At 33.6% G+C, this 24567-nt stretch overlaps 1 protein-coding gene across 1 annotated transcript in view; it reads right to left on the reverse strand.

The window, feature by feature from the left end:
- The window catches only part of LOC145673731 (ly6/PLAUR domain-containing protein 6B-like), a 77012-nt gene extending 64917 nt beyond the window's left edge, over positions 1 to 12095 (reverse strand). The window contains exon 1 of the mRNA XM_081743448.1: positions 11505 to 12095. The gene's annotated coding sequence lies outside the window, so the exon portion shown is untranslated. The remainder of the gene's footprint in view (positions 1 to 11504) is intronic.
- Positions 12096 to 24567: the final 12472 nt, after the last annotated feature.

The raw sequence follows: 24567 nt of genomic DNA on the forward strand, positions 1-24567 counted from the left end.
TTATTGAATTCCAGAGTCTCTCCATCGGTATGAGAAACAAGCTAAGTTCACTGAACTACTTTGCTTACGTATGTTTAGGCCTATATGGCCTATCAAAGAAATGACTATAATGTTATATGAATGCATTCTTATGCTGCTTATATGCATTCTTGTTTCTTTTTCTTTTATGCTTATACGAGTACATTCAATTTTCCACTGGAAACGGGATTCAATCTTTTAAAAGTCCCGCTCTTCTACCGTTCAGAATGACAGCAGATGATAAATACCTGCAGCATCGGAGATGCTGAGCTGAAGATTTGTTTTTATAAGAACCATATTGAAAAGCTAGAATATAACACAAAGGTGAATTTTGTTTTTGCTACGCTGGACCCTTATCATCTTCAAGCCATAAACTTTAGTGTTTTAAAGACGTCCCTAACAGTTAAGTAGAACCTCGTTAGAGTTTGGACATCGCAATTGATTCACCGACGAAATCAGAATGTAACTTACATGCTAAAAGCTAATTCTTGTAAACACGTTAAAGTGACAGCATTAGGTAGAATTTAAGTGCCAAAGTTACACTGGGAAAATTCCAATAGAATATTTTAAACTTTGCAATTGGTGTTGTATATTGTATAACTCGCTGTAACATTCAACCGACAGTCTTCGAAATAAGATGACTACCTAGACATGTCCACTGTTAAGTCAGAACCATCAACTACAAATTGCAGACTTAAAACTGGGTAAAAATATGACATTTTAAGTCCCTTCAATACTAGTATTCCTGAATTTTCATGAAAACGTCCTTGTTACTACTTATCATAAGAGACAGTGCAATATCTAAGCAGAATGAGAGAAACTACAATAAAAGATGCCTCAGAGGTCAGCAAACGTATTCAAAATGAGATATTTCTTTCTCTAAATTTTACTCAAAGTTTGAGTCATTTTAGTAATATTAACCATGAACTCTAGAAACCAACTCACGTCCCAGTTACAAAAAATATAAAAAGAAGAGAGAATTTTCCTGGACGCATATTAAGCGACTCTTATGAAGATAATTAACCTTAACGCAAACGAAGTATCTCAAGAAAGAGCACCGCTCTAGGCGGTACTTCCTAGATTTTAAAAATATGGGCTTTTTTGTTATTTCTCCCTCTATCTCTGTTTTGTTACAAATTATACAGCGCTGAAACTTAATTACTCTTGAGAATGCAAGAAGTCTTTAGCTATCAGGAGAACCGTTGGGTAATGCTAACGGGATAAGTTCTGCCAATATTCCACTCTGTACGCTTCATCAAAGTCTTACATTATTATCCAACATCTCTTTCATTCTTTGATTCTTATTTCTGTTTACGACTTCAGGTTTGGGACGCAATGCAACTTGAAGTTCTTACATCATTCAGCAATGTTTTGCTAATACTGTATGTGACTGACATTCAAGAGGGCGCATGCTTAATTAGAAAGTTAATGACTCAAGTAATGACACAAGCACTCGCGAAAGAGTAAACTTGTTCTTCCTTAAATAAGACTATTAAGAAGAAGATGTTCCCATGCCATCTTCCTCTCCTTTCCCAAGAAGGAAAGAAAGAAGAAAATACTTCAAACACGCAAATCTTTGACATTTAGCTCAGAGAGTTGGATGATGTGAGTTCGGAGTTATTGAATACCCATTACTCCCTGCTATGAACTTTCCGAAAGTCGAGCCCTGGTTCAATCGTTCTCTTCCACCCTGTTTCACATTCTCAGTTTCTTAAAATCGATTGACGTAATATTTTATTACTGTAGGTAATGATATTAATGCAGTCACTCTGAAAATAGAGAAAGTCTTAATATCAACAAAAATCTAAATATCCCTAATGGTACTTTATGAAACTTAATTCTGTATTAAAAGCGACAAATTCTATGCATAGAAAATATAAAATCACTTTATCTCATGATGTTCAAATTACTGTTTCTTCATGGTGTTATAGAGATTTAAATTGCAATTAAAAGAAGAAAAAATCTACTATTTGGTATTATAGTAAACTTGAAATTTACTTATCAACTTTCCTGATACATTTTGGAAATATCTTAATTCGGCTAATTGCAAGTCATCAGATATAATCGAGGATAATTTAATAAAACTAATAGTAGTTATTAGCAGAATCTTTCGAAATGTTTCACATCAGTTTTCCAGGTGTTTCCTGATAAAGTTATTGAAGCTCTTCTAATATCTTACAATTTCTATGTTATGAAAACAACCATCATTAGGTCCCAACAGGTATTACAAGCTAAAAGACACAAAAGTTGAATGACCGAGTGGCACTGATGGTTATCAAGGGAAAAGCTCATATTGTTGCTCCTGTATTGTAATCCCTGCTCAATTGAAATCTTAATTCAGCATTTATCCTTACATTTGGAAGACTGTTACCATCACTTCGATTCCTAAAACTAAGGGTAATTCTGTTAATGATTTCAGAGCAATATCTGCTATTAATGCCAGTGCAAAGGTCTTCAAAAAATTATAAATATATGCATAATCAGTCATATGTGAAAATTCATATTACCCAACAGGTTTAATGCATGACAAATTGACAGTAACAAATCTGTCAAGTCTAATGCACAATATGCTGTCTGTAGTTTGTAATAGTGGTCAAACAGATTAAGTTGATCTCGGTTTTGTTGATCTTTTGATAAGTTGCTTAAAACTTACTGCTGAAAACATTAGTTACGTATGATCTACGTACTTGACTGTGTAATTGATTGGTTTTCCTTATAGGCCCTATTTCATTGACAGGAAAGTCGTTTTAAAATATAAAAGCAGTTTTCTTCTGCTCTTGATATTACTTTTGGAGTGCCTCTGGGCTCCAATTTGAATCCTTTGTTATTTCTATTGTACACAAATAATATACCGGAGGGAATAACTAACAAATACTTGTTGTATGGTGACGATATAAAGATTTTTTACTCTATTCAAGATTTTTCTAATCATGATAATCAAACCTTGGTGAATAATATCAATACAATTGTACATTTGTTTGGAACGAACTTTTATTTTTAAATTTTGGAAGATCACAAGGAATATTTTTTCCTAGGAAAACTAATTCTTCTTTATTCAACTACAAAGTAGGTACTAAAGAAATGAAATTTCTTAATAATGTAAATGATCTTAGAATTATTTACAATTATAAATTAATTAAAAAACACACATAATATCAGCTAAACAAAAACAAATTTACCGTGAATGAAATGGTATGTAGAAATGTTAAAAATATGAACACCTGCAAAGCTTTGTATATATGTAATGAGCGATCACAATTAGAGTACGCCACTATCATTTGGAATGTGGCGTACTCCCGAACTTCACGATAGAAGCGTGAAAGCTAACCACTCACTCATGTTTGTTGTGCAGTTCTGCTTAACTTACATGTATTCTCTCTCCCTATGGCCACAAAAGCTCTCCATTGACTTCTCTCCTTACCCAATTCAATCCAGTTTCAACTCTATATTTTTGGTAGATCCATTTTCATATTGTCCTCCCATCTGGGCCTAGGTTTTCCTAATGGACGTTACCCGATTGAATTTCCAGTTAAAACTTTGAAAGCGTTCCTGCTTTCTTCCATTCTGGCTACATGACCTGCCCACCTGAGCCTCGTAGACTTGATGACTCAACGATGTTTGGTAAACCGTATAAATTATGTAGTTCCGTCATTCCCCATTCCCGCTCCTCTTGGGTCCAAATATTCGTCTCAGAATTTTATTCTCAGATAATTTCAGTATGCGTTCTTCCCTCAGCCTGAGCGACCATGTTTCACAACCATAAAGCATAACAGACATGATTATCATTTTATATATTTTAAGCTTTAAATTGCTTGACGGAATTCGCGACGAAAATTTTTTGAACTGAATAATAAGAATTTCCTGATTTCAGTCGAAATTTAATTTCTTTGTGGGTATGATTTTGGTCTGGTAATACTTATCCAAGTTATTTGAAAGTATCCACTGTGTCGAAAGTATTAATTGATATTTTAAAGCATTCATAATTTGCCGTATTACGATCCTTGTGAACTTCCTTGTATTGAGATATCTCTGCATTTACTCATGTCCCTGCAAGCGTTTAATAAGACCTCTGCATTTCTTTCGATTGTTCTCCTATCAGATTTACCTGGTGAACACCATTCAACTCTAGGCCCTGGTTCCTATCTTTGATGTTTCTTATAGCGTACTCCGGAATAAAGCTGAATAATAACGGCGATAACGCATATCCTTGTTTCACGCCAATTTCGACGTGGAAGCTCGCATTTTTCTACTCGGACTTTACTCTGGGATTCATTTAAACACTTAATAAATAACTATTCTATCAGGCCTTGTTTCCATTTTGTACTAATACAGCAATTACACTGAGCAAGGCTATGTGATAATAAGTAAAAAAAAAAAAAAAAAAAAAAAACAGTATCACGTAACAGTTTCAACACAATAACTGTGTCTTCATCAGACTTCCACTCCTTCTGGCTGCTTGAGAGTTGGTCATCACTTATATAGTCTCCGGAGATAAACTTTGTTATTGTGTATTAGTACTTAATAAATCTATCTTTTTCGGTATTCCAAATTCTGTAATAATGTTGCACAATGTTTCCCTCCTAACCGAGTTGTAAGCCTTTCTAAAATCAATAAACAGTTGATGTACTGGGTAATATATTCCCATTTCTTTTCGAGTATTTGTCGAATGGTAAATACATGGTGGATTTTGACTAAATCCACACTGACAATCTCCAATAATTTCATCTGCGTATGAGGTCAATCTTATTAATGTTAAGAGAAATACCTTTATAATTATCACAATCAATTTTGTCGTCTTTCTTGTGAATTGGAACAGTGATTGATTCTTCCGCACTTTTTAAATGTATTCCATAGTTTTTTTTTCTGTTTTTGTAAAGAAAAAAAGTTTCGTAACGATGTGTTGAATTTTCTTGTTAAAAATTAAGAAACCTTCAGGACTGGGTAAACCGTGATGGTGGTTATATATTCTGTAGCCTAGGAAACCATACGCTCAAATGAACCGTCTATTAAATATATGATCCATGAACAGAAAATTCGATACTTTCCCGATTCTGAAGAAGCTTAAGGAACAGTCAATGCATTACAGAATTTGGAGCTTTACCGATTTTGCAGATCCGAAGCACCTGATAGATGGTAACAGATTATTACGTATGTGATCAATCAGTGAACAATTTGTTCGAAATATTCATACAATGTATATGAAAGTTAAAACTTAACTGAAAAATTTCAAGAATGTACAGAACCACCCGAAACGAAGCTCTTGATGTGCATATTTCTCTCATTTTTTTCTTTATTTTGCTTCAAAAAGAGGGTGTGTGATATTTTGAAGTAAAATACTACATACAGTTTTGCTAGTTACTTGAGTATCATTTTTTAAAGTACTTATTGTATATAAGTGGTTAAAATATTATTACATATGTTAGTTAATCCTTTGGAATTCATAAGTAAATATGTTAAGATTTTTTAAAAACTCATTTTGAAATTCATGGTTTATTTTCGAGGTTTCATATTATTATCTGCATCAACCACTAGTTAAATGAGTTATTTCTTGTAGAAAAGCGAAACAAAGTCTTCTTTATCAGTTTAAAGCAAAATTTTCAAAAAAGCCAAAAATTTCCCAAGCAAAAAAGCGAAGCAGAAAAAAAATGAGTCTTTTTTTCAAAAAAAGCCGTTTTTTTCCGAGCCCTTGCATCTCTACTTTACAGACACAAGTGAAAGACGTATTGATAAAAATCGGCAAGGGGTACCATAAAGAAAAGATTATTTTCGATTATTTTCTTTCAATATCTCGCACTGTTTGCAAGGTTGAGCCTACTTATGGTTGGAGTTTCTAATTCACGTATGACCAGTGTTTTCTTTCTTCTTGCATGCATTATTTAATAAGTAAATACGTACATTACATAGAGAATTAATTATAATGCCTGTGTTAAATGGTGTTCATTGGACAAAACACTCCAAACAATAAAGATTCTTCTCTGTCTGAGGAAATTTTTATCCCTCGTTTTTCATTATCATATGACCATAAAAAAAACGCCTGAGAGACATACAAACACGTTGTGTTGGAATGTGTAACACATAGGATGCTTTATTTTTTAAAAAAATCAACACTTCCAGTGTACCTCCAAAAATGTAGAGGGTAATAAATAAATAACGGCTACGATTTTGAAATATTTAATTAGAACTGGATAATCAACACAAAATTTGGAATCGACCATGCGAAAACGACACATTTCTAGCACTTGTAGTTTTCGAGATCTCATTGTCGAAAGGATTGAAAACAAACATATAAACTTTTCTTTGAAAACAAACATATAAACCTAGCATTTTAATACATAGAGACATAATAAAAGAACTGCACTGAACTTTTTCCCTCCCATTTCGTAAACTAAATCATGTTATACTGCAGTTATCAATGAACAGTTTCTTGTGAAATACGAAGAAAATTATAATGCCTTTACTCAATATTTCACCGGAAAGAAACTCATCCACAAAAGCAAATTATCGTTTGTAGATCTTCTCATAAAAAGAGTGAAGCTGTATATCAGTATTAGGGTTGTTAATAAAGTCGCAAAGTCGTATTTGACACCCCCTCCAAACTAAAAAGTAAAAGAAAAAAGACATTTAAAAAAGTCCCAGCCCAGACTGAACTACTCGTTCTGAATATTTTCCTGGAAATAATTTATACATTATAGCATTAGTAATTATATATATATATATGAAATGTTAAGAAGTCGCCTGGATTCCTTTTGAGAAAATCATCTGAAAAGAAACTCACTCCAAAGAGTACTAAAGTACCCCTTGCTGATTGTTTTCAGGAAAATGACTTATACCACCGTCTAAAGTTGTAATGAAATTTTGACACAAAAAATTCGATACAAAATAGTTCAGAGTGCTCTTTACGACAAAATCGTATTTCTTTTACTCTGTACTAATCTGCCCTTATATTTGAAGTAGGATTACCTAGTGGAGAGTTTTACGGAAAAGTTAAGTTTAAAACTTAAATGGATGGATTAAAGGTATGCTATCTACGTGAGTTAACACACATATCGAACAAACGAACGAATGGACATACAGCAATATAGAAAAATAACTTTTTCCTAAATGTACTGTAAATACCATTAAACTTGTAAATCCGTTGAAATATAGAATTCGATTTAAATCTCGAGTTCTCTCACAATGTTTTCTCAAATGTATTTGTTCATGATTTTCAGTATTTAGCAAGAGATAGTATAATTTCTTGATTGTTTTAATACCTATCCTTCTTCTGTGTATAGATATAATCCAGGAAGTATAAAAATATTATTTATTACTTTCGATATCATCAAGAGGTAAACAAGTGGAAGCAAATGATGAACGTTGCAGTTTTTAAAGAAACCTGTTTTTGAATGTTTGAGATTAGCTCATGCAATATTCTGTTACGGTCCATGGGATAGAAAAGCAACATCTTTATTGTTTTTGTAAAAAAAATCTTTATCTGAATACTTACTTTATTTAGTGACAAAGTTTTTCTTTCTTGGATTTAAAACACATTCATGAAAATAGTACGGGTCTTATATATACATAAATATATGACTTCATTACCACGTTTCATTGCTTATAGGTATCATAAAAAGATATTAATACGGTGAATTACATCAATAATAAGCTGTTTATAACAGGATTGTGAAAGTGCTCAGACTTCTTATAATTCTATGGTGGATCCTCATAACTTCGTTATGACATGAAGATGAAATGAACCAATACAAGATAGAAATCTTCGCATTATGAATAAATAATATATGTCCATATTTGGAAATAAAAATGTTTTATTCTGTATATTAGATGTATAGACGTCCAAATTGCTAAGTACATAATTTATGAAATGTTGGTAGAATGAGCATCGGCTCATTATACCTATAAGTAGGCCTATTTATTCTTATAATGATGAGAAGCAACCCTACCATCTTCTGTTTTTGGCGATGTCTGTTGGGCAGGAAGAGACCAGTGCTAAAACACAGCTGAGAGTAATAAGGCGTGAAATATGAAATGAAGGGGACTCTTAGAACAAGTTAAATGCCATCATTTAAACCCTGATTTAGTGGCCCATGTCACATTCCTCCCTTTCTTTCTTCTTTTTATCATCCAAATCGTCTTTTATTTGTGTTCTTCTTCTCTGATGCCAATAAAGATTTCGAGTTTCTGTTCAACTTCACCAGTGTTCTATTTTGCTTTCATCAGAAAATGAATGTAGATCCCTAAAGAGCTTAAGATTTTTTTCTTTTCTTTTCTTTTCTTTCTTTCTTTTTTCAATGGCTATATTCTTTTGAATTGGCTATATCCATTAAATGCAACCTACATTTTTTCTATTCTATTCTTTTCTTAGAACGATAATGAGATAAATAAAAGTTATAGGTCATCGCAGTACACTTTTTTGCTCTGCTTTCTTAAGATAAATCATGCTATGATATAGCTAATACTGAAACCTTTTATTTGTGAATTACAAACAAAATTAAAAGGGATTTTCGAAAAATCATACTTACGTTGATATACAAATGTTTATGTCCTACTTCTATGTCAAATAATCCTCAGGAAAATTTTATTTGAAAATTTCGTTTTCTGATTTTATTGATCTAAGCTATTAACAATTTACACTTTACTCGTTGTAAGAAGGGAAACATTCAAGCCATTACTTATATCTACATCATCACTTTTAAAAGTAATTTTCCTTTTTATATAGGAAAGAAAGACAATTTACAAATATCATCTTAAAAAAAAAGAATAGAAAGAAAGATTACTATCTTAAAAGAAAGAATTTATAATCCCAAAAAAGGTAAATATGTAATAGTTTTTGCCTTACATCAGAATTCAAAGAATGCCTTCGAAGTAAGCTCAACGTCGAGTAAAGAAGGGAGCCACAGTCAGCTTTGCTGCCACTGTTTCAACGTTTATAATAACAATTTTAGTTTGTACAGGGTGTTTTGATGGAACGTTACATTACCAGTTATTCTCTTCTACCAACATTATTTTCCATACGAAAAAATGTAGCTGGTTCTACAGCAACTAAATATCAATTTGAGTTAGTAATTGTCCTGCAGAGAGGAAGATCATAACTTAATTATGCTTTACTAATGTTTTACTTGTCTGTTTCTGAGTGTAAAAGTTTCTCAATCTACAATCAATGAAAATTTGTGGTCATATTTTCCTACTTTTTACTATTTCTGGTTGGTTTGGTGTTTAGCTCCTCTTTCAGTACCGAGGTTATAGGACACGTTGTGCTACAGCCTAAAGTGGAATCCGAACTACGTTGAATCAGCAGGAATTGATCCCGGGTCTTCCGCACCGAAGGCGAGGAAGATGATAATACAGATACGAGGGAGCTCTGCGTACTGCATTTATATATTTTGGGGCTTCCTTATGTTTAAATTCTTATTTTTTCTTCTCTCGTGATGTCCTGAGATTTCATCCTTGGTCTCTATATAAGGCCTACCAGTTTTCCTTTCACCTAGACCGATCTTTGTAAATGCCAGCAGGGTTAGAGGGGTTGCTAAGGGAACGACCGTAGGGAGCTGCCGGTAACAATAACCTGGAACCATTCTAGCCGCACCTTTCCTTGCTATAAAGGAAATGGCTCACGAACATACTCATAAAAAAGGGGAGCAGTTGTTATATATATATATATATATATATATATATATATATATATATATATATAGAGAGAGAGAGAGAGAGAGCATGGTTGGAGGAAAAGGGGAGTGTTATTCACTCAATGGTGATATTGATCGGTTATGAGTCATCACAGAGAGCGGGGCAATAATTTCTTTACTTAAAATCGTTAAAATATCCCACTCTAAAAGAAACCAAAGCGGTCTTTGTCCAAATGTCTTAATCAAACGTTAATTTATCCTCTACTTCACATATATAAAGTAACGCAGATAAATTCATGTAATAGAAAATATAATTAGTGAAAATTATTTCTGAAATGGAGACTACACTAACGGTCAAACTTCTTCAAATATGAAAATGTAGTGTGCCCTCTCCCTATACCCCAAAATTTTTGATAGTTCATAATAAACTCATGATACATCCATCATAGTCTGGGTTCTGGCTTCGCCCCTATTATTTAGTACCTTCTATTAAATAGATTTGCCACTGGAAGGGCTGTCCACTTCGCCAAATTTTGAGTACAAATACATTTTCACCAAATCTATTTGTGTAAGAAGATCTAATGAAAAATAACTAGATTTAATCATTGTTTTCTTTCAATTTTGGGCTCGACGGAAGATTGGTAGAAGGGTCCAAAATTTAAGCACTTTCTGGCAGTTTCTAAACGCCTTGTTTGTATGCAACCGACAACAAATATTTGTTACAATGGTTTACATAACATGACAGGATAAAGACGTTGCACTTCGCTACTTATTTAATTCACTCATTTTTTAGTATGAAAACATTTCATAAATCTTATCTACCCGGGCGAAAAAAAAAAACATGACATTTCGTCTAGTTTTAAAATAAATACCACTCAGATTTTCATATCAGACTCACAGCTAACAGTAAGGAGTAGCCGAGTAAAATCAGTCACCTTGAGATGACCTTCGTCCTCCATTGAATCTCCAGTTGTTCGTTGAAATGAACGAATGCTTTAAAAAAAAGGTAATCAGTGTTGAATGTGAAGTTAACTAAAATCAGCACCTACAAATTATCTCGTTTCCTTGCCTCGTCTCAGACCTGCTTCATATCTGGAACGCGAAATCCAAACAGGTGTTTTCAATGTTATTCAACAATGGGACTATATGACGATAAAACATAAATGCAACTCATTCAGGGCAGAATGAATTGCATATTTGGAGCGACATTTCTGAGAAGAGGATCAATTGATCTTTTTACCCTTGCACGTATGTAACGCACAAACTAATTTCACTTACTTCATTCTGGAAAGAACTTTCTGTTTCTTCCTTTCGTTCAACTCTTTGGAGGGTTCTGAAAACATAATGGAGCGGATCGCTTGAAAAGTGGCGTTACTAGACAGAAATTGATATTCTTTAAGGAACGCAAAATGAGCTGACCAGATATTTGGAGAGCTCATTATTGCAGAAAGTGATTAAATATAATCATTCACGCTTGACTGAATAGTTAAGGAATCATCAAAACTTCTTTAATAGATCATGCAAGATTATGCGTTTTACGCTTCACATGTGTCATATATTCTAATTTAGCTTTCCTTTAGTTGCCAGAGCACTTCCCGCTTTGTCTAGTGGCTACTGCTTAAATATTTCTCCCACGTGGTCTCGGGTTCGACTGTTGGTGGAAGAATACATAAAACATAATTTTACAATAACTTACTTTCATTCACCACCCGTCTTATTTAGTCAAAATGGTATAACTAAAGGGCGTTGAACCAAAAAGAAAGTGATAATAAATAAAGATTACGGTACGGCTTAATTTAATAATAATAATGCGTATTACCTTGATAATAATAATAATAATAATAATGTTTCTTAATTACTTACCTACAGAAGAGGAAAGTCTCCTTATCAGAATATGGATTCCACTCACATCAAATGAAAGGTGAGAACACTCGTATTACAAGAAACACTGTCAACACTTGAAAACACTAATAGGTGATTTAAAACTTTCTTCTTAAGATTGACAGCTAAATTAAATATTAATAGACGTATGTCGTACGAGATAACACATCCCACTTCAAAGCACACAAAACATGAGTTTCCAGAGAGTACATAGTAAATGAAGACAGCTGTCACGTGTGTTTGTCTTCACCATATGAATCCGCGTTTTTTTTTTTCTTTAATGCCACTCTCTGCGTAATCAGTTCACTGCGTATGCATCCCTTCAATCACACAGATTTCGCACGGTAAAACAATATCAGAATTATCATAAATGCACATCACTTCACTTCAGTACTGAAAAACACTTCGTTGCTTTCACACATTTTGACTTTTTTTTTCTCTCCGGGATTTTAGAACAAACTTAAGTGGATGGAGAATGTTTCAAATTTTCTTACAAGTAAACCTTACGTTTGGGTGAATCGAGTTGCTGACGGAGACACATATGAGAAAGTAGTACTAAATGTGGTCAGTATTTCAGTGAAGTTATAGGTGCGAAGCTCCAGGGGTTTAGGAGATATAGCTACCAGGACATTACATGGAAGTACAGAATAGTCTTCATACAGTTGGAGGTAAAAGCTCTATAAAACCTCTTGTAACGACAAAAGATGAATAACAAATATATGGGTACATATTAGGACTAGGGGGAAGTCATATAGTAAGGGTATACCTGGCGGCGGCCATCTTGAAATCCGCCATTTTGAATTAAGGTTAAGTTTTTAAAATAGGAATAGGGTCATGTGATACATGATTTAAGACTCGAATTTAATCAGAAGAACAATGGTGACGTTAATTTTGGTTTTGCGCAATTGATAAAAAGTTACAGGGAAATTAAATATTGTTGCAGCATATGTATTAGTCCTTTACCCCGCCTTGTAAATTTTGTGTTAATGATACTAATTAAATAAAAAGCAGGTGGATAAATATTAGGTCTATGGTAAGAGTTGCCTTGATGGCGGCCATGTTCAAATCCGCCATTTTGAATCAGACAAAAGTTTTAAACAAAACGCATAATAGTGACATCTTATTAATAGCAAATTTGCCATAAATCCAACGGTATAACCATTTTTGCTTTATCATTATTCAGCACAAAATTAAATGGGAATAGAGTAATGCAATAGAAGACTTCGGGCTAGAAGTTAATCAAAAAATAGAATGTTGGCGTTACAATGTTAGTTGTTTGATGCTGTACTTGCACGTCATTTCGTTGTTTTTCTTGTATCCTGTTCACATCTATTTCTCGTTCGCTATTTAAAACTTTGTCTGATTCAAAATGGCGGATTTGAACATGGCCGCCATCAAGGCAACTCTTACCATAGACCTAATATTTATCCACCTGCTTTTTATTTGATTATTATCATTAACAAAAAATTTACAAGGTGGGGTAAAGGACTAATACATATGCTGCAACAATATTTGATTTCCCTATAACTTTTTACCAATTGCCCATAAATCAAAATTAACGTCACCATTGTTCTTCTGATTAAATTTGCGCCTTAAATCATGTATCACATGACCCTATTCCTATTTTACAAACTTAACCTTAATTCAAAATGGCGGATTTCAAGATGGCCGCCGTCAGATATATCCTTACTATATGACTTCTCTCTAATCCTAATATGTATCCATATATTTGCTATTCACCTTTTGTCGCTACAAGAGGTCTTATAGAGCTTTTACCTCCAACTGTATGAAGACTATTCTGTACTTCCATGTGATGTTCTGGTAGCTGTATCTCCTAAACCCCTCGAGCTTCGCATCTATAACTTCACTGAAATACTGACCACATTTAGTACTACTTTCTCATATGTGTCTCCGTCAGCAACTCGATTCACCCAAACGTAAGGTTTACTTGTTAGTAACGTCGACACATGAACTCAACACAATATACTATTTTCGTTCCGGCAGCGGTGATCCCAGCGCCACTTCAACCTTTTGCGGCCGAAGCCCGCTCCCGACTGATCGTCTGCTGGTCTCTGAATCATCTTTAAAATCAACGGGAAGCTCTTCGGTAAACGCGCATGGAGCCACCTGTCGGAAGGACTAATCAAGGTGCATTGACTTTCACGGAGAGACGAAGGTTGGAGAAAAGATAATGAGAAGAACACGATACATCGTTATGTATAGCAATTTTGTTGTGAATCCGTTCCTCTACAGAACTGACAAAATATTCGCCCTTTTTTATTTTCGTCGTATGACAATGTTAATCGTATTCTAATGACTTCAATTTATCATTATCTTCAATAAGTTCCCTGTCACTTAAATAAATTGTATCCCATTTGTTTCATATGATTACACATCAATTTTTATGTCAATTTTTGCCTTACGTTCTGGTACTGTATATACTTTAATGGAGGTGGCAAACAAATGTTAACTTCATGTTTTTAACTGGAAATTCCAAATTCGAATCCTGTAGACAGAACTCATGACAACAACTCCATGCTCTAAAATCCATGAAGACTGAACATCGTTAAAACCAAAGCTTCTTATTCGATTTTATCCTCTGTTAATCTAATCCAATCAGGGTCCTTATTATCAACCTCTCTAAACTATTTTCTCAATTATTTCTATTGACATCCCAAAGACCTCTCCCTCAAGACTTCAACTAAAACTATGCTAGCATATGTTTTGCATGGGAAAGAGTATTTTCAACTATAAGAGACACCTCAACCTTGCTATTATTATTCCTGGTACTTATCTATTTATTTCTTCAGGAAGCTCTAGGTACTGGTATAACTTTACAGTGGGAATATCAATCAGTGAAATTTGAGAAGGAAATGATGAAAGTCGGTGAGAAACTATTTTATAGGCACTATTCCTACATTCATCTGATGAGTCTGGGTAAAGAACCGTGCCAAGATTTCAATCTAGATGTATGGTCGCAGGAGTTGAACCCGGGACACCTCTCTTTAAAAGCTAGAACTCTAATCTTTCACCTACGTTCCCTCGTTACAACATACACCATGTGGCTTAAATGGTTCAATTTCAGTTTAGCATTCCTTTCCAGCAGTGAGGCTATATGAAAAGTGAGCCTGCAGTTTAAAGTGGAATTCGAACCACTTGAGCTCCCACTTGACATCGAACCCTTGGCTCTCGGGTCAAAAGCCAAGAGGGAGCTTAAGGGGACAGGCTTCTAAAACTAACCATTTTTCTTTCGCCCGTTTTTCGTAAGTGAAAAGAGATAATAAAATGTAACTTACCACAATAATAGATAATATTATTCAACAGCCGAAAATACAAATCGGAAGAACTTTTCAGTGTTGTCGTCCATAGAAATTACCCTGTGACGAAAATATGAATTACCTAAAAATCTAGGTTAAGGCAGTGACTAACGGATAACAGAGACTTTAAATGCGGCTTTTTATAGATAACTCATATCTCGTACATGTAAGCTATTATTTAAATTATGTATCCTACAGTAGATAGCTAGAGTGGTTATCTCAATCGAGTTCGTTATTGATGGCAATCTCTAAACCCCTCAACGAGTAACGTAAGTAAGGGTGGCTGTTCCTCACATGGATTTTTTTAATTCCTTCTGCTGTCTTTACCAGAGTTTACATAATTCATTGAATTTTTATCATTTTATAATTTAAGTAGATTTCATAGATCTCACAACAGAATGAGTACGGCAAGTTGCGTAATTAATGTTAACAAAGTAACAAAATCTATCTATGATTATAATCTGTTCATGTGAGATATTGTCTAACTAAACTCAAATAAAAGTTCTGAAGCTTCGACATTATAACATAATAAATAAGTAGTAAAAGAAATTAGTACGAAAATTAATTTAACATTTGTTGTGTGAGAAATTAGCGTGAAAAAGAATTTAGAACCTGCAATACGTATCTTCAGGAACGTGTTCGTAATGTCCTAATATTCTTTGGAAGAAATGGAAGACATCTATTTATTAAGAATAATACTTTTTCTTACCTGAAAGCAAGGGCATCATTTAAGGAGAGCAGAAGGTGATTGCGCCCTTAGTTTGAGAAACAACCTTTTCTCTCTTTTTTTTAAAAAAAAGTATATGAATACAGGTTGTTTCAAAACATTACCGACAACGTTTGGTAATTGATTCCTGACACCAAGATAAGACAAAAAGTGTAGATCAACCTGGGTGCACACATGCTTCCTTTCGGAGTTACAGGCTGACGAAAACAAAAAAACAAAAAATGAATTTTAAGGTCCACAGCTCAAAACTATGGGATCTACAGCAGTCGGGTCAAGACTTCACTTAGGAACTAATATGTGTAATATCCAAAAATCATTGTTTCGGAATCCTAAGGTACTCACGCAACAATTTTTATTGAGGGAGTTTGGCTACGGGAATACAATTTGATGTACTCACCAACTATCTATATAAAATTTGTTACGGAAGTACCACAGGATTCCTAAATATGGATATTTGGATAGGGCACACACTAATTCCTAAGTGAAGTCTTGACCTGTCTGTGGTAGGTCCCATAGTAATGGAGCTATGAACTTTTAATTGTTTTTCATGTTTTCGGCAGCCTATAACTCCGAAAGAAAGCATTTGTGCACCCAGGTTCGTCTATACTTGTTGTCTTATCTTGAGGTCAGGAATCTCCTCCCAAACGTTGTCGGTGTTGTTTTGAAACATCCTGTATACTAATAAAATTCGCGAAACTCTTTCGTCGGTGGGTAATATTGCCCACGGCCCTTGAAAAATCTGAAATGACACTATAGTGCCAAAATAAATCACTAAGGTAAAAGATAGTGAAATTGAGGTCAAAAGACATGATGAAAAAATATGTTATGAGATAACATTTCAATCTTCTCTAAATGTGTTCCTTTTTTATAGGAATTGTTCAGAAAACATTAAAAGATTTATGGTAAAATGAGGTACTCTGATTCTGCTCTTTGTTTTCCGCTTCTTCATGCATTCTGTAAATGTTGTTATATCTAACTTTATTCAAAACGTGAAAGTTTTATTATTATTATTATTATTATTATTATTATTATTATTATTATTATTATTATTATTATTATTATTATTATTATTGCTAAATGTAGTATTATGTTTAAGCTGTTCAATTCCATATTACTTTGAAGGTTTGGAGCTTAATTTTACGTTGCATTTTTAACTAGCTTATACGTCTTTATGAAAATCAAATATTTGAAATGAAATCCCTTTTGACCACCTAGGCAATCCAGTTCTTCCGATTTTGATTTATGCAGTAAGTAATTGACTTCTGAGCTACAGAGTAGCATTTGTGCTTTCAAAAGTAATGCCCTACAAACCGAGGGGCTTCTTTCCACTTCACTGGAGAATACACAAAATATGTGACCCTACAGGGTTTTAAAGGAATCAAGTTAATTTTGGTAATTTTGAAAACTTTCTATCAGACTTCTATCTGAAATCCTTTCAAATCTTAAAAGATTCATATCCAGATATTGTCAACAACTCGTTACTTTTCAATCTACTTAAGTTCGCCGTACAAACTTTATATATACATTTATCACAATATTGGTAATTGAATTTGATTCCCTTGTATTCTGAATGCTTCATATTTCAACGCACTTTGACAGTATTTGTATTTGTTTAGCAGAAGAGAACAAGTTTGAAATACAGTTCATGTTTGATGGACATTGCAGACGGAACGTGATTGCACTCCGTTCCCTTCCTTTAGACACATCCTCGGCAGTTGTTATACTTCTTTGGTTAGTCTTCAATTAGCTCAAAAATTAAAAGTACACGGCTACAAGATAGCACGTTAAGTATAATTGATTACTTGAGTTTTAGTGTAGCCTTCAATGCCTTTCCATTAGATACAGTTAGGATCTTTGTTATGTCCTATTTCTTTTATTTACGAGCTATAAAAAAACTAATATTACTTGAATTATATATATATATATATATATATATATATATATATATATATATATATATATATATATATATATATATATATATATATATAACACATTTTATTGCTCAGAATTATAAAGAAGTGTGCGTTCATTGACATCTGAGAAAGAGTAAAACCTATATAAGAATGACAATGCATTCATAATTATTTTATGCTTGATTTTAAATTTACTTCTCTCTTTGAGATATACATTATCATTTTGCATTTTTATTTTGCTTTCAATGTCATGCTAGAAACTCGTTTCAGAGAGCAATTTATGTTGAATTTGTAAAATCACCCAGATCAAGTAACCGCGAAATTGCTATAAAACTATTTAAAAATTAATCGACTCCAACGAAAGCTATAAAAATTGGAAAATCATAAAAGCGCTAAAAGCAGAAAATAAGAAAGTACTTAAAAGCAGAAAATAATTCATTGCTATTATCTATATAAAAAATGAAGTCTCTGTGAAACCAAACAAATTAATATTAAATATAAAATTAATGTGAATTATAATTTTACGAGATATTAGTTTGTTTGGTTTTACACTAAATTCAAAATATGTTATAGATAATGGCAATGAATTGTTTTCAGCTTTGGAGGCCTTATTGTTATTGTTATAATTGTTTTCTGTTTTTCAGTACTTTTTTTATTTTCTACTATTAAGCGCTTTTATTATTTACATTTTTAACACATTATATTGTATTTTTAGCATCTTTGTTATTTCCTTCTTTTTAGCTCTTTTATTATTTTTCAAGTTTTAGCACTTCTATTATTTTCTACTATCTTGCACTTTTATAATTTTCTACTTTTTAGCTCTTTTGTTTCTATTATTTTCTACTTTCTTGCACTTTTATAATTTTCTACTTTTTAGCGCTTCTGTTGAATATTGTTATTTTTTAACTTATATTTTGTTCTTTTCATTGCGTTTCTGAAGTCGGTAATTTTTCTTTTAAATTTACTTATTTTTTTTTCATATTTTCCTTACCTCTAGTAGTTAGATATCTAAAGTAAATGCAAGACATTAACTTCCCGTAAACAAATGAATCGGCCTACGAAACATGCATACCCAAATGTATACATAAATCGGTCAACACGTTACATGATTATATGTGAACGTACGAGTAACACTATCATATGTTGGGAACTTTCATGGTCTAACTACCAAAACTGACGAAACCTTCCAGAAAAGATATTTTATGAAACTGAAAAAGAATAATCAGAATAGGTATAGGTATGTTGATGTTATGCGTGAACAAGTACAAAATAAAGTCAATTAATTACGATATTAACACTGTCAGCTGTTGAAGAATTACATAATCTAGCTTCGAAGACTATTATTAGATTATAATAACATTTATATGAAATCATCCGGAAATCATATTCTTTTAAACAAACAAATAAAAGGATTATGAAGATCGGTTAATCAATGCCAAGGTATGTGTGATCATACACAAAACCACAGCATGAATACTGTGAGCCACTGAAAAGTTTTAAAGTCTAGCTCCGAAGACTAGTGTTATTGCTAATAAAACTTCAAATGACCAGAGCATGATATATATATATATATATATATATATATATATATATATATATATATATATATATATATATATATATATACTGTATATATTAGGAGCATATATATATGTGTTACAGTTTCGGCTATGTACCATAGCCTCTTAGACACAATATGAAAGAAAGCAAAAGCTGGGTGGCTGCAATCTTTTGTACCTGTAAACAGTACTGTGTGGAAATTAGCATTTGGAGTGTTTATGTTTTAGGAAATATGACTGCATTTTCAACTGTATTAGTTCAATATACAACCTAAAATACTGATTAAAGTAAAATATTAACAGCTTATTTTGGGAAACGATTTTTATAAAATGTGCAAGTTTACGTTTTGGCACTTGGCAACCATTTTGAAATATGTGAAAAAAAAAATAAATGAAATCTTTAAGTTTAACGTCTCACGCTTATGCCGATTAGGCTAAAGGAGACGGTGATAATGAGAGACGAGTGAAATGGTGGAATGAAGAAAGTGGGAGGAAACGAAAGAACACCGAGAAAACTCACGAGCACGGTGTTTGTCCACCACAAATTCTACAGAGCGCGAGCTGGGATCGAACCAGGGACCCCAAGCACCGGAGGTGAACGCTCTGCCACTGAGCCACCGCGTTGAAATATGAGAAGGAAGAGATGATAAAACGTTGGTAATTATTAGCTTTTGTTCAATTTTATAGGAAAAGAAGAAAGAAAACATAACTTTATATAATATCCTTATTCATAGTAGTGCTGTGATATGTGAAGCGGTCATAATTTGAACATGAGTTTTGAATCAATGGCAACCAGATATTTAGCCACCAGCTCATTGTTAGCTCCGCCTTTAACCAGGTCTTTCTCCAGCGAGAGAGAGAGAGAGAGAATTCTTTTAGTGAAGACGTGACTATACTGAAGAATCAATGCATAGCATATTCAACTTTCGGGTTTGCCTTGTTTATTTTTCAACAACTGCTCTTAAGTTCAATCACTGTGCCAGAGCATCCACAAAGACATGTCATTGTGATTCAAGCAGCTTCATCACACACAATGTTAGCGTTACAATTTTCATGAATTACAATACAACTATTAAATTCCTGTAGAGGATGTTCATCGATACTTATTTGAGCATCTGATCATTATCAATCTAATTGCATCCATAACATTGACGAAACCAACTTAGTAAACCATGAAACCAACCACTCCGAATCTAATGAAATCTCAAATGCAACAAATTCATCAACATTTCTATTTTTTTAAGTAATGTCATTTTATCCAGTATTCCTTTTTTATGTATAAACCAGATTAATTCTATCAAAAACAAGTAGTAAAACACTACACACTTAAATATACAACACCTCAATCACAATAAAAACAAATATCACTTAATTTACATCACCCCATTAGTAAATACTTAAAACGTTATTGAATGAGATTCTTGTAGAGGAAATTAGTATTTACCCAAAAATTAAGTAACTTACTTCACAAATATGAAGTCCTTCTCCATATTTTGGTCGTTAGAGTGTTTGCCTTTGACGCACGAGCCAGTGTATTCAATTCCTGATAGGAAAACCTCGAAACTTCTACATCGGTCAGAATCACAATTTATATTGTAAAGTTTGTTCTATATAGTCTTGTGCATGACAAAGGTTGCAAATATAAAACAATTAGTCAATCGTAGTTGTTTATATAACTGTTAGAATGTAATATTGTACTTGGAAATAGTCTGATATTCTTTCGATGAGACTGAGAAAAAGAAATGGAAAACAAATTCACAATTCTGGATGTATGATTAAAGAGATAGATCCTGATTGCTAGGAAAGATTGTTAACCTTTCATCAATACTTATCTTAGTATCTGATCATTACCAACCTAATCACATCTATAACATTGACAAAACTAGCTACACAATGTCAGACCTGTCCATGCAACCAACATCTCCAAATCCAATAAAATGTCAAACTCAATAACTTCATCAACATATCCTACATCAAAAACTTCAAGGCAATATCTACACCTCTATGTATTGGTGATACATGTATCGTAGTTTCCAATATAGTTTAGAAATCTGTAATCCAATTAATCTTGATTTTCAGTTCCATAAGTTCCTCTATCAACCATAGATGACTGACCTTCAATCATCCTTGCCTTTAAATCAGTGATTCTATGTGATCCTTGCGTGCCTTGGCCCTAAAAAAAAATCATCACACTGATCCTGAAATATTGGTTTAGCATCCTTCTCCCTCAATTCGACGTACGGAAACGAGGACGACTGTAAGAGGAAACAAATTTTATGATTGTAAAAAGAGAGTTTTATCATCTTTGTTATTGCTCAAGCTCATAGATGTAACTAATTAATCAGAAGACATTCTTTGAATTTGTATACATAATATTTCTATGATTTTGACAATTATATTATGCTAATGCGATTTCTTTAAAGTGAGTATTTCTTTCTTTACTACATTTTATTTCCATTTTTCATTTGCTCTCGGAACAAATGTACTCAGGCTTTGTGTGTACTGACAAGTAAACCTTACGTTTGGGTGAATCGAGTTGCTGACTGAGACACATATGAGAAAATAGTACTAAATGTGGTCAGTATTTCAGTGAAGTTATAGGTGCGAAGCTCCAGGGGTTTAGGAGATACAGCTACCAGAACATCACATGGAAGTACAGAATAGACTTCATACAGTTGGAGGTAAAAGCCCTGTAAGACCTCTTGTAACGACAAAAGGCGAATAACAAATATATGGGTACATATTAGGACTAGGGAGAAGTTATATAGTAAGGGTATACCTGACGGCGGCCATCTTGAAATCCGCCATTTTGAATTAAGGTTAAGTTTTTAAAATAGGAATAGGGTCATGTGATACATGATTTAAGACTCAAATTTAATCAGGAGAACAATGGTGACGTTAATTTTGATTTACGCGCAATTGGTAAAAAGTTACAGGGAAATAAATATTGTTGCAGCATATGTATTAGTCCTTTACTCCATCTTGTAAAGTTTGAGTTAATGATAATAATTAAATAAAAAGCAGGTGGACAAATATTAGGTCTATGGTAAGAGTTGCCTTGATGGCGGCCATGTTCAAATCCGCCATTTTGAATCATACAAAAGTTTTAAACAAAACGCATAATATTGACACCTTATTAATTTTACCATAAATCCAACGGTATAACCATTTTTGCTCATCAAACAACTAACATTGTAACGCCACCATTGTATTTCTGATTAACTTCTAGCCCGAAGTCATCTATTGCATTACTCTATTCCCATTTAATTTTGTGCTGGTTAATGATAAAGCAAAAATGGTTATATCGTTGGATTTTTGATAAAATTTGCTATTAATAAGGTGTCACTGTTATGCGTTTTGGTAAAAACTTTTGTGTGATTCAAAATGGCGGATTTGAACATGGCCGCCGTCAAGGCAATAGGCCATGTCTTACCATAGACCTAATATTTATCCACCCGCTTTTTATTTAATTATTATCATTAACACAAACTTTACAAGATGGAGTAAAGGACTAATACATATGCTGCAACAATATTTAATTTCCCTGTAACTTTTTACCAATTCCGCGTAAATCAAAATTAACGTCACCATTGTTTTCCTGATTAAATTTGAGTCTTAAATCATGTATCACATGACCCTATTCCTATTTTAAAAACTTAACCTTAATTCAAGATGGCCGCCGTCAGGTATACCCTTCCTATATAACTTCCCCCTAGTCCTAATATGTACCCATATATTTGTTATTCGCCTTTTGTCGTTACAAGAGGTCTTACAGGGCTTTTACCTCCAACTGTATGAAGACTATTCTGTACTTCCATGTGATGTTCTGGTAGCTGTATCTCCTAAACCCCTGGAGCTTCGCACCTATAACTTCACTGAAATACTGACCACATTTAGTACTACTTTCTCATATGTGTCTCAGTCAGCAACTCGATTCACCCAAACGTAAGGTTTACTTGTGAGATAATAACACAGTAATATAAGCTCCGCAGTTACCGAAATCATTTGACATATACCGTATTACCAACTATGTAATTGTCGTCCCAGAGACGAGAGGGCCTTAAGTAAGTTAGCACTTTTTTTAAATTGAGTTTGTTTGAATTTTATTTTTCACAACCGAATAGAGTTGCACATTATACTTTGCTTTAATTTGATGATATATCATATAATTCAGAAACGAAACTACAAAGTAAATACGTTTAAATGTTATGTTAGAAATTGGTTTTGGGGTCATAATTACTGGGGAACAAGTAAAATGTATACTGTACATCTGTTAACACCTTACATGCGGACGTGGATGCAAGTGTGAATATCAACTCAGACCTCTACATATAAGTCATAGTTACATTAAGCTAAATATTTCATTTACGTATATTGTGGGCATTCTGGCTCAGTGGTAGAGCTCTCACCTCCGGTGCGTGCAGTCCTTGGTTTGATCCACGGCTAAATGAGTTTGTGTTGACATTTCCGTGAGTTGTACGTGTCAATGACCGTGAGTTCTCTCATGGTATTCCCGTTTCCTCCCACTTTTTCAGTCCACCGATTCTTCAATCATTCATTTGCTTTAATCATCGTGCCCCTAAAGGGTATTATCATGGAACGTTAAACTGAAAGGTTTCATCTACGTATACCCATAGTATAGAACACAAAATATAACTAAGTGATTTTCTCTTCTGTATGTCTGCTACAAAAAGCTGAAACTTGACTTTTTATAAGGTCAACAATTGTTAAATATTCTCAAGTTCCATAGTTTCTTATTAGGCGGAACTTTATCAATATGTTTTAGCTCGTTGGCTCTAACTTTGTACTGCAGAAATCTAGCATAATTGCAAAGTTAAACCGGTTGCGTCATTTTGAGCAATGTAATCCGACCCAGTGGCTATTTTGTAATTACGGCTTACTCGGACTATCACAGATCAGATTCGTTATCCTTAAAGGAGGTTATGCTTAGTAACCTTAATGACAATTATGCTTCCTTAGGATTGCGTTCATTCAAGGAATACTGCACTAGTTTGATCTTACGTTTTTTTATATCTATATTGCTAGGCTTGCATTGGTCGCTAACGCTCTCGTCTTTTGTGCGAGTGGTTCTGGGTTCGACTTGATGTGGGGGAACTCGGTCGAAACAGTGTGAAAGCTTCTGCAGGCCAGTCATCCTGAGTGAGATTTTGAAGAGTTTTCCACATTCACACTAGGCAAATGCCAGGATAGTACCTAACATGTAGGTCCCAAACCACTTCCTTCCTTCTCCAATCATTTCTTCGTTCCCCTTCCTTGAATAGTGTAATCGCCAAGGAACGTCATTCCTCAGATACGATGGGCTAACATGGCCATAGATGCCGAAAACTCAGAAATCTAATTCCTTCCTAAGCTTGCACTCATTATCCCTAATAGGGATCTACTCACTATCCTCATTGGGGTACAAACTCAGAAACTGGGCTCCCTAGTCGCTATCCGCTTCATAATACATCTGTTCATACACTTATTTATTAAGTTCGAAGATGGTTGAGCAATGGAATCGGACTC

This window comes from Thermobia domestica, chromosome 17, assembly GCF_964235325.1.
Source record: "Thermobia domestica chromosome 17, izTheDome1.hap1.1, whole genome shotgun sequence".
NCBI lineage: Eukaryota > Metazoa > Arthropoda > Insecta > Zygentoma > Lepismatidae > Thermobia > Thermobia domestica.